General features: G+C 43.3%; 1 pseudogene; it reads left to right on the top strand.

Moving 5' to 3' along the window:
• The first annotated feature begins 2007 nt into the window (after positions 1–2007).
• LOC129654580 (ferritin heavy chain-like) lies at positions 2008–9509 on the top strand (annotated as a pseudogene).
• Positions 9510–9742: the final 233 nt, after the last annotated feature.

Raw genomic sequence — 9742 nt, 5'->3', positions numbered from 1 at the left:
ACTGGAGTAAAGAATGAGGGTTGACTGGAAAAGAGCTGTCACTTGTACAATGTGGTTTAGTAGGATGTATGAATTTCCTGTAAGTCAAAAGAACAGTGTGAAAAGTCAGAGTTTGAGCCATCTTGCTGGTCGTCCTCCCAAGAAGACCAGTAGCCAGGGAGCTTAGTTATACAGCCAAAGGCAGGACCTGAGGCATTGTGGGAAGCAGTTAGATTGGAGCAGATTTCCCATCAGGGGATTGTGCAATGGGGAGAGCTCCCAGGAAACTAATCCATGTGCCCATAAGCATTAGCATTTGGGCATCTTCTAAATGGAAGGTATCCACTATCAGTCAGCTTTAGCCTGAGAGTCTAAGCATTAGCATTTGGGCATCTTCTAAATGGAAGGTATCCACTATCAGTCAGCTTTAGCCTGAGAGTCAAACGACAAACAGATGATTACCATGACTTGCCCAGTTAGGGAAAAGGACATTTTGCCCTTCCTCCTAGGCCGTCCCAGTCCTTCCTCCAGGTTCCAACACAACAAGTTAGCAAAACAGAGAGTTCTATTAAAGGACAGGATGTACCAGTTCCCCAAATGGCATCCCATGCTGAAGGTTGGCTGGTGCTGAGGGTAAGGAAGCTATGTAAACTTGATGTGAGACTGAAGCTTTAAAATGGACTCATTACACTAGGCTGGACTTCTAATAACTAAACAAATAGAAAGCTACAGAATCTTTCAGAGAGGAAAAGGAAGAATTGATGGAGTATGGTGGAAGGCACTGCTTGAAACCAACCCAGGACTGTGATCAGCAGAATTCAGAGTGTTTGTTACATTGTTTCCACACATAAAAAGGCCAGGCATTAAGAAGCAGCCTCCTGTGTTAAAAGTATTTGAAGGTGATTCGAACAAAGAGTGAGAGAAGACTGGTGGAGAAGGAAGAGACCAGACAATAAGAGCAAAGAGAAGTCATGACACATTTTAATGATCATGTTTGCAGTTTAGTTCAACAGGGGGTGGGGTGGGGACTGGAGAGAATTTAAGCAAGAGATGATCTTGATCTGTGAATGACAATAGGGGTGGAGAAAAGTCAGATGGGATGATATTTAAATGGAGAATTATCAGCAATTGCAGATAGAAGGGAAAACCCAACAAAACTTTTATTTCCCCATTTCTCCTTCCAGCTGGCCCCACAAATGCCGTCCCATTTCCAGTTCCTTTCTTTCACTGCATTCGACGATGCTCCACCAATGCTCAGCTCGGTCATTTGGTTTTCTGGTGCACTCCTCTTAAAAGTTTCCAGTGGCCTGGAAACTACAGTCCTACGGGGACCTGGAGGGCTGTGGGCACCAGTAGTTTGCATACAGCCCTGCCAGCAGCGAGAATAAATGACCTGCTCAATACCCCAAAGCTGGTGTGTTACAAAGTGCATATTTCAAATCCAGCTTTAGGGATTTTTCAATAACACTTCATTGCTGCTTCCCGATGTTAAACAAGAGAAAGTTAAAACAACAACATCAAAAAACAGCATTACCCAAAATACAATGTCCTGAGCATAGCAACGGAAACAACCAGAAACCCCAGACAGTCTGTCAGGTCTTTGTCTAGGGGTACTAGTGTTGCAAGTCCGAGGTCAGTCCCAGAGAATGTGAAGTGCGCATGTGCTAAAGGTCCTAGGCTCGCCCCATCACAGGGGCGGAGGAAGGACAGTGCGCATGTGTTGAAGGTCTGAGGTCCGCCCCGGAAGAGGTGAGGAAGGGGCCTAAGAGCAGAGGTTTGGTGCCATCTGTTAGCCTAAACAGCTCACGTTCTGTTAGCGGAACCCATGCCATGGACCATCCCTTCATTACACCTAGGACCGCTGCCTTACGGCTTCTCCGTAAGCTCTACATCTTTGGATTCCCTGAGGGCCAAAGAGAACACGGGACCGGAAGCGCTGACTCCCCCTGTGGTATTTCCAGGGGCAGAGGAAGATGGCGAAACCCATTGGCTAGTGGGGATCAGAAGAGGGCGGTTCACTCGGCCTGCGCGTGGGGCACTATGGGTATTGTAGTTCAGCGCTCCGCGGTGCAGCTTGTAGCGAGGAATCTTGGAAGCCAGTGGGTCCAAGCTGGTCAGGGAAGCACCTTGCACGGGGGCATTAGGTGTGAAGTAGCTGCAGGGGTGTGTCTTCGTTCTGCTATTTCTCTTTCGGGTGAGGCCTCACTCTTTCTCGCCTTTAGGGGCCTTCACTTCATCCCATACTTGAGGCTGCTTTATAAGCCCCAGTCACTTACAGATTATCCCTTACAATTCCAAGCTGGTCTTGAGTTCCTCTTCTCGTCTATCTCCCGCACATCCAGGCCCTGGAATTCTTCTCTGTCCTTCTTTCTCCTGTGAGTACCTTTTCTTGTTTCTGTCCTAGACAGAACCTCTCTTAACACTCTGCCCTTAACCCATGACGCATGTCAACAGCTCCAATAAAAGGCTGTCACAGCAAATGTTTGTAGGCACGAGAAGATTTGAGCCTTCCCTTTCAGCAGCCTGGCAGCTCACTTCTTTTGTGTTTCTCTTATGATCATTGCAATTGCCTTTTTTTCTGATGCCATTTCTGTGTAGTCTCTGCCTAAGTCTGGCGGGCAGCTTTGGTCATAGACGGTTCCCCTTTGGTCCTATCATTTTGGCTCTGGCTGCCACATTTTGGTAATACGACAGAGGGCGCACACGTGGGTTGACTTACAGGACAGAGGAGGGGAAAAAAAAAAAAAAAAAGCTGAATAGAAACAAAAGAATAAATAGCAAACTAGGTTTTATAGAAGTCAGGAAGATATATGGTGAAAGAGGGGGAAGAGAGAGCAATCCTTTCATTTTCATACCTCCACAAACAATTTAGTGCTGAGTGTGAGCAGGGCTTAGTGGGCTCTGTGCTGGGAATGCATCACTACAAACCACCTAGATACTGGGGGATCCAATCCAGGAGGGCACAGACACACAAGTAAACCACAGTGCGGGATGATATCAGTGTGTGCCCTACCTTCCTGTGTGTTTCTCTTTTCATTCTCCTCCCTCCATTAGTTCATTCCAAAGTACTTTCTCTTTTCACATCTTCTGTTCCATGCTCTTCTTTCCATTCTCAAACTCCGTTCTCCCCTTGTTCTGACCCAAGCTGTTTCTTTTGTATTTTTCTGTTTTGCTACTTTGACAGCAGAAAGTGTTGCAAGGAAAGTCATGCTCATAGGGGATTTAGTAACACGGAATGCCTGACCTTCATCTTTGTGTGAGAAATATCTATTAATTATCATCTCATTCCAGGGCAATCTCAGCATTTATACACACTGCTTGTAGTAGAATCAATTGCAGATCTTTTATACCCCTTGTGCTAGAATCATGGAATGTAATTCACAATTGATGTAATTCTTATGCTACCTGTTGAGTGATTGGAGGAATCTGAGGTTTGGAAGTTTAATCTCATGGAAACAGTAGTCAGGAACGACCCTTGATGTGTGATGAGAAGTAGAACCCTGCATGACTGGAGAAGATAAGCCTTGGCCTTTTTTAAAAAAAGCATAGCTTAGTGGATTGACTAGGATAGAACAGGAATACTGCCTTGGCTAGAACAGGAAAATTACCTTTTTGAAAGATATTTTTGAACTGTTATTTCAGAAATCTACCCTCCCCCTCAAGTCTATTCTAAATTGTCTTATTGGAGACAATAAGATTCTTAGTGTAGGGTGGGAGTGGATAGATTTCCAAGTAATAAATAATAATCATGCTTACTTAGTTTAAGAATGTTTTGCAATGCCTTTGAGCAGTAGATCTACCTCTAAGATTTTCTACAACTAATCCTATTCCTTTGTGTTTTTTGAGAATGGGACTCACCATAAAGAAGTGAAATTTCATCTTCAATTACACCTAAAGAAATTCATATCCAAGTCCCTACATAATTTGATCCCCAGTCACCTCTCTAATCTCATTGCCTTACCCTTGTCCTTATGGTCCCTCTGCTGTAGCTACCGTGGCTTTCTTGCTGTGTCATAAACACCCTGTGCACTTTTCTGTCTGGAATACTCTGTTTCAGGTACTTTTGTTATGGGCTTTACTCATATTCATCTCATCAGAGAGACCTTCTCTGATCATCTTATCTAAACTAGAGCCTTTATAAGAAAAATTACAGCCTTCATCACTCTATCCCTATGTTAAGTGGTATCACTTCTTGAAAATATTATGTATTTGTTTACTGTCTGTTTCTCAAACTAGAAGATAAGCTCCGTGAGAGTATGGTTCTAATCTGTTTCCTTGGTCCCTGGAACATGGTGTATAGAAAGTGCTCATTTGTAAAATGAAAGGATTTTTAAAAAAGCACTAACAGAGCACTTATGTGTAAGTCACTGTGTGTACAGTGAATAATGAAGGATTTACAGATAGAAATAAGATATAGTCCTTAATGTTGAACAATCTGCGGTGTAGAAAGACTATAGAATAATCTAAGGATCTTTCATTAAATTGTAGCTGAGCAAAAAAGTCTTAAGTCTGAAGAGCCAGGGTCAGCTATGGTGTATTTGGTATGTAGAAGCATTTGTCCCTTATATCATAGTTTTGAACTGGCCTCTGTGCTGCTCTATTATTTCTGTGACCAATTCCTACTGTGTCCTTGTGTAGGATGAACTTGACCAATCAGGGACCACATAAAAGGAGCTATTGCTTTATTTCTATCTGACCTCCTAGCTGCCATTCTCACTTCTTTTCCAGGGCATCCAGTTCGTTTCCACCAGTGTGCCTGTCATCAACCACATATCTCACAATGTCTCCCACTTAAAACCCTTCAAGTGGCAACTTCTCAGTTGGCATTCCAGACATCCCCTTCTCCCCTCTCCCTACTCTGACTCCTTTTTACCTCAGCATCATTTTTTTCTTTTAAATTATTTATTTATATTTGTTTGTTTATTTGGCCGCATCAGGTCTTAGTCGTAGCATGCAGGATCTTTAGCTGTGGCACATGGGATCTAGTTCCTTGACCAGGGGTTGAAGCTGGGCTCCCTGCATTGGGAGCACAGAATCTTAACCACTGGATCACCAGGGAAGTACCCTACCTCAATATCTTTATCTTCCTCAGTACTCTTCCTGAATGTATGACTCAGAAATGTGAAATTTGCAGTTCCCTATTTGATTTTTCTCTGTGTGTTTTCTTTGCCCAGAATGCCCTTTCCCTTAATTCTTACCTTACTATAGTCGCTGGTCTTCCACAGCTTAGAGGAACCAGCCATCTTCCAAGAAGCTTTAGCAACTCTCCTCTCCTATCCAGGATAGGTGAGTTTCCTTCCCTCCAGCCCACTCCTTTCCTCAAAACAAAACACATTTCAGTATTGATCAATCTCTTTTATCTACTAGATTGTAGGTCCTTTGAAGGTGGTCATTTGGAGGGCTGTCTGCTTTTAAGAGTCCAGGCATTTGAATTCCAGTTCTGTCTCTTGTTGGCCAAAATAATTGTCTTTGGGCCAGTCATATGACTCATTGAGCCCATTTCCTTTTCAGTAAAATCTAATTGTACTTGCCTTTGTATCCCCAGCCTCTGGTACCATGCTCAATGCACTCAACTTGGTTATCTCGCTGTAGATTTCTTTACATTCTCTGCCCATCTCTTGTTCCTACAGGTTTGAGATGCTGACTCTTGGCTATAAGGACAGTAGACCTGACCTGAGTGAATGATGAATGATTGTGTCTCTGTGTATCTGAGAGAGAGAAGGAGAGACAAAGAAGGTGAATATTAATGTGTGAGTAGGCTGTGTCCCACTCAATTTTGCTCTGTTAAAGAGTTAAAAGTGGATAGTGTATACCTACTTAAGGTCAGGTGGTGACAGTAGGAAAGAAGAATAGATTTGTAAGCAAAACAACACTGGAAAAGATCAAACTTTCAAACTACTTGCTTTTTATGCATTTCCAGTTTAAAACCCACAAAACAGACTAACTTTGAGTATGGTTAATTAAATTAACCTCTTAAACTTTAAGGTGGTTTTTATTTTGATTCATAGTATGGAAACCTGACCTGCCTCCTGAGAAATCTGTATGCAGGTCAAGAAGCAACAGTTAGAACTGGACATGGAACAACAGACTGGTTCCAAGTCGGGAAAGGAGTATGTCAAGGCTGCATATTGTCACCCTGCTTATTTAACTTATATCCAGAGTACATCATGAGAAATGCTGGGCTGGGTGAAGCACAAGCTGGAATCAAGATTGCCAGGAGAAATATCAATAACCTCAGATATGCAGATGACACCACCCTTATGGCAGAAAGTGAAGAAGAACTAAAGAGCCTCTTGATGAAAATGAAAGAGGAGACTGAAAAAGTGGACTTAAAGCTCAACATTCATAAAACTAAGATCATGACATCTAGTCCCATCACTTCCTGGCAAAAAGATGGGGAAACAATGGAAACAGTGACAGACTATATTTTTGGGCTCCAAAATCACTGCAGATGGTGACTGCAGCCATGAAATTAAAATATGCTTACTCCTTGGAAGAAAAGTTATGACCAACTTAGACAGTATATTCAAAAGCAGAGACATTACTTTGCCAACAAATGTCCATCAAGTCAAAGCTATGGTTTTTCCAGTAGTCATGTATGGACGTGAGAGTTGGACTATAAAGAAAACTGAGCAGCAAAGAATTGATGCTTTTGAACTGTGGTGTTGGAGAAGAGTCTTAAGAGTCCCTTGGACAGCAAGGAGATCCAGCCAGTCCATTCTAAAGGAAATCAGTCCTGAATATTCATTGGAAGGACTGATGCTGAAGCTGAAACTCCAATACTTTGGCCACCTGATTTGAATAACTCATTGGAAAAGATCCTGATGCTGGGAAAGATTGAAGGCGGGAGGAGAAGGGGACGACAGAGGATGAGATGGTTGGATGGCATCATTGACTCGATGGGCATGAGTTTGGGTAACCTCTGGGTGTTATTGATGGACAGGGAGACCTGGCGTGCTGCAGTCCATGGGGTTGCAAAGAGTCTGATACGACTGAGCGACTGAACTGAACTGAACTGATGGAAACTTATAGAGAAGGAAATGGCAACCCACTCCAGTATTCTTGCCTGGGAAACTCCATGGACAAACGAGCCTGATGGGCTACAATCCATGCGGCCGCAGAGTCAGACATGACTGAGTGACTGAGCATGGCAACTTTAACTTAGTCATTTACTTTTTCATTTACTTAGTCATTTACTTGTTTCAAAAACCCATAAGAGAGGCAATCCTTTTGGAGAATCACCACAATTTCCTGCTTCAACAGTGCTTGGATGGAACTTGGTGCTCGTCCCTTGCCTTGGCCAGCTGCTCAGAGTCAGCCCTCAGCACCACCCACCCAGAGCCCTCTACCCATCCCAGGCCCCCACCTCCACCTCTCAGCCACCTTCCAGGATGACTGCATCCTCTTGCAGATGCTGCCTGGACTACTGCCAGGACTCGGAGGATGCCATCGACTACCCCATCGATCTGGAGCTGTTTGCCTGCTATGTCTGTGTTATCCTATTTTGACTGTGATGATGTAGCTTTGAAGAACTTTGCCAAGTACTTTCTTCACCAATCTTGTGATGAGAGGGAACATGCTGAGAAACTAATGAAGCTGCAGAACCAGTAAAGTGGCCGAATCTTCCCTTAGGATGTTAAGGAACTAGACCTTGATGACTGGGAGAATGGGTGGAATGCAATGGAATGTGTGCTACATTTGGAAAAAAGTGTGAATCAGTCACTACTGGAACTGCATAGACTGGTCACTGACAGAAATGACCCCCATTTGTGTGACTTCATTGGGACTCATTACCTGAATGAGCAGGAGAAATCCAACAAAGAACTGGGTGACCATGCAACCAACCTGTGCAAGACGGGGGTCCCCTGAGTCTGGCATGGCAGAGTATCTCTTTGACAAGCACATACTGGGAAACTGTGATGAGAGCTAAGCCTTAGGCTGACTTCCCATAGTTACAGGGATGACTTCCCTGGTTATCAAGGCAGTGGATCTGTGTTTGGGTTATGCTACTTAAGTTCTTTCCTTAGTACCATTCCTTCAAGTAAAGTAATTTGGTATGCCACCCTCCCCTCACACCCCAAAAGGAAAAAAAAATGCGAGAAAAAGATTTGAGAAGTCTGTGTGCCAAGTCGCTTCAGTCATGTCTGACCCTTTGTGATCCTATGGACTGTAGGCTGCCAGGCTCCTCTGTCCAGGCAAGAGTAATGGAGTGGGTTGCCATACCCTCTCCAGGGGATCTTCCTGACCCAGGGATTGAACCTATGTCTCTTATGTCTCCTGCATTTGCAAGTGGATTCTTTACCACTAGCACCACCTGGGGAGCCCTTCAGAAGTCTGTGCTTAATTACCCAGTGGTCCAGCTCTTTGCGACTCCATGACTATAGCCTGACAGTCTCCTCTATCCGTGGAATTGTCCAGGCAGGAATATTGGAGTGGGTTGACATGCCCTCCTCTAGGGGTTCAATCCAACCCAGGGATTGAACCCAGGTCTCCTGCATTGCAGACGGATTCTTTACCATCTGAGCCACCAGGGAAGCCCTCAGAAGTCTAAAATATGTCATTTGATGGATGCCCTGGTAGATCTGCTTTAGAGAATGAGTTAATAATATCTCATATTAAAGTCTGACTTCAGCCAAGCTTTTAAAAAACTTGTGGTTGTAGGACTTCTAGAATCTGCTTACTATGTCTGTCAAAGCATGATGTGTGCTTTATTGTGCTTCTCTTAAAAAGAAATGGTTAATGAAAGCTGAAGGTTAACAGTTAAAAGTAGACAGTGATAATGGATAATTGAAAGTTGACCATGGAGAAGGAAATGGCAACCCACTCTAGTATTCTTGCCTAGGAAATCCTATGGATGGAGGAGTCTGGCAGGCTACAGTCCATAGCGTTGCAGAAGAGTCAGATACAACTTAGTGACTAAACAACAACAAATGTGTATGCCATGGATATTAGCACAGGACCTCTTTCAACAATGTCATAAAATCTAACATCCGTTGCAGGATATTGAGTTTCATGCTGCCTTTTGTTTACATTGAATTTTTATTTTGAACAATAGGCAACAAGTGACTCAGCAGTGATATTGATTCAAAGGCCATGAATCAATTCAATGATTTGCTGGTAAATCTTGAACAATAAGTTCTCAGAAAAACAAAGAGATCTGGTTTATAGTGTTTCCCAATTGCCTCGTATAGATTCTCCACTGTGGTCTATTCCAAGTGACCAAATGTGATGTCACTGAGTGTGGAGTTGGAAAGGCACATGTACACCATTTCTGAGAGCCTGTATGAGCCAGCTCCAGGAGAAAACTCCTAGAGATAGTGAAAGACAGGGAAGCCTGGAGTGTTGCAGTCCATGGGTTGCAAAGAGTCGGGCATGACTTGATGACTGAACAACAATAATTAAATAGAAAGTGAGCCTTGAGTGTTTACCAATGTTTCAACTGGTTAGTTTTTAGTGGGTATTTCCATGTTGTAATGACTTGTCTTCTTAATAAACCTTGTATAACCTATAGGATTAAATAATTAAGATTCTCATGTATATCATATAAAGTCCTAGAGCTGCTCTAAGAAAGTAAATAAAAATCTTAGCAATATTTCATATTATCTCTAGAACAGACCCTGATTTGCTCTCAGGGGATTCCCTGGTAACTCAGCTGGTAAAGAAACCTCCTGCAATGCAGGAGACCCCAGTTCAATTCCTGGGTTGGGAAGATCCACTGGAGAAAGGATAGGCTACCTACTCCAGTATTCTTGGGCTTCCTGGT

The sequence above is a fragment of the Bubalus kerabau genome, chromosome 6 (genome assembly GCF_029407905.1).
Source record: "Bubalus kerabau isolate K-KA32 ecotype Philippines breed swamp buffalo chromosome 6, PCC_UOA_SB_1v2, whole genome shotgun sequence".
Lineage (NCBI taxonomy): Eukaryota > Metazoa > Chordata > Mammalia > Artiodactyla > Bovidae > Bubalus > Bubalus kerabau.
This window is presented reverse-complemented; position numbering and strand designations above follow the sequence as displayed.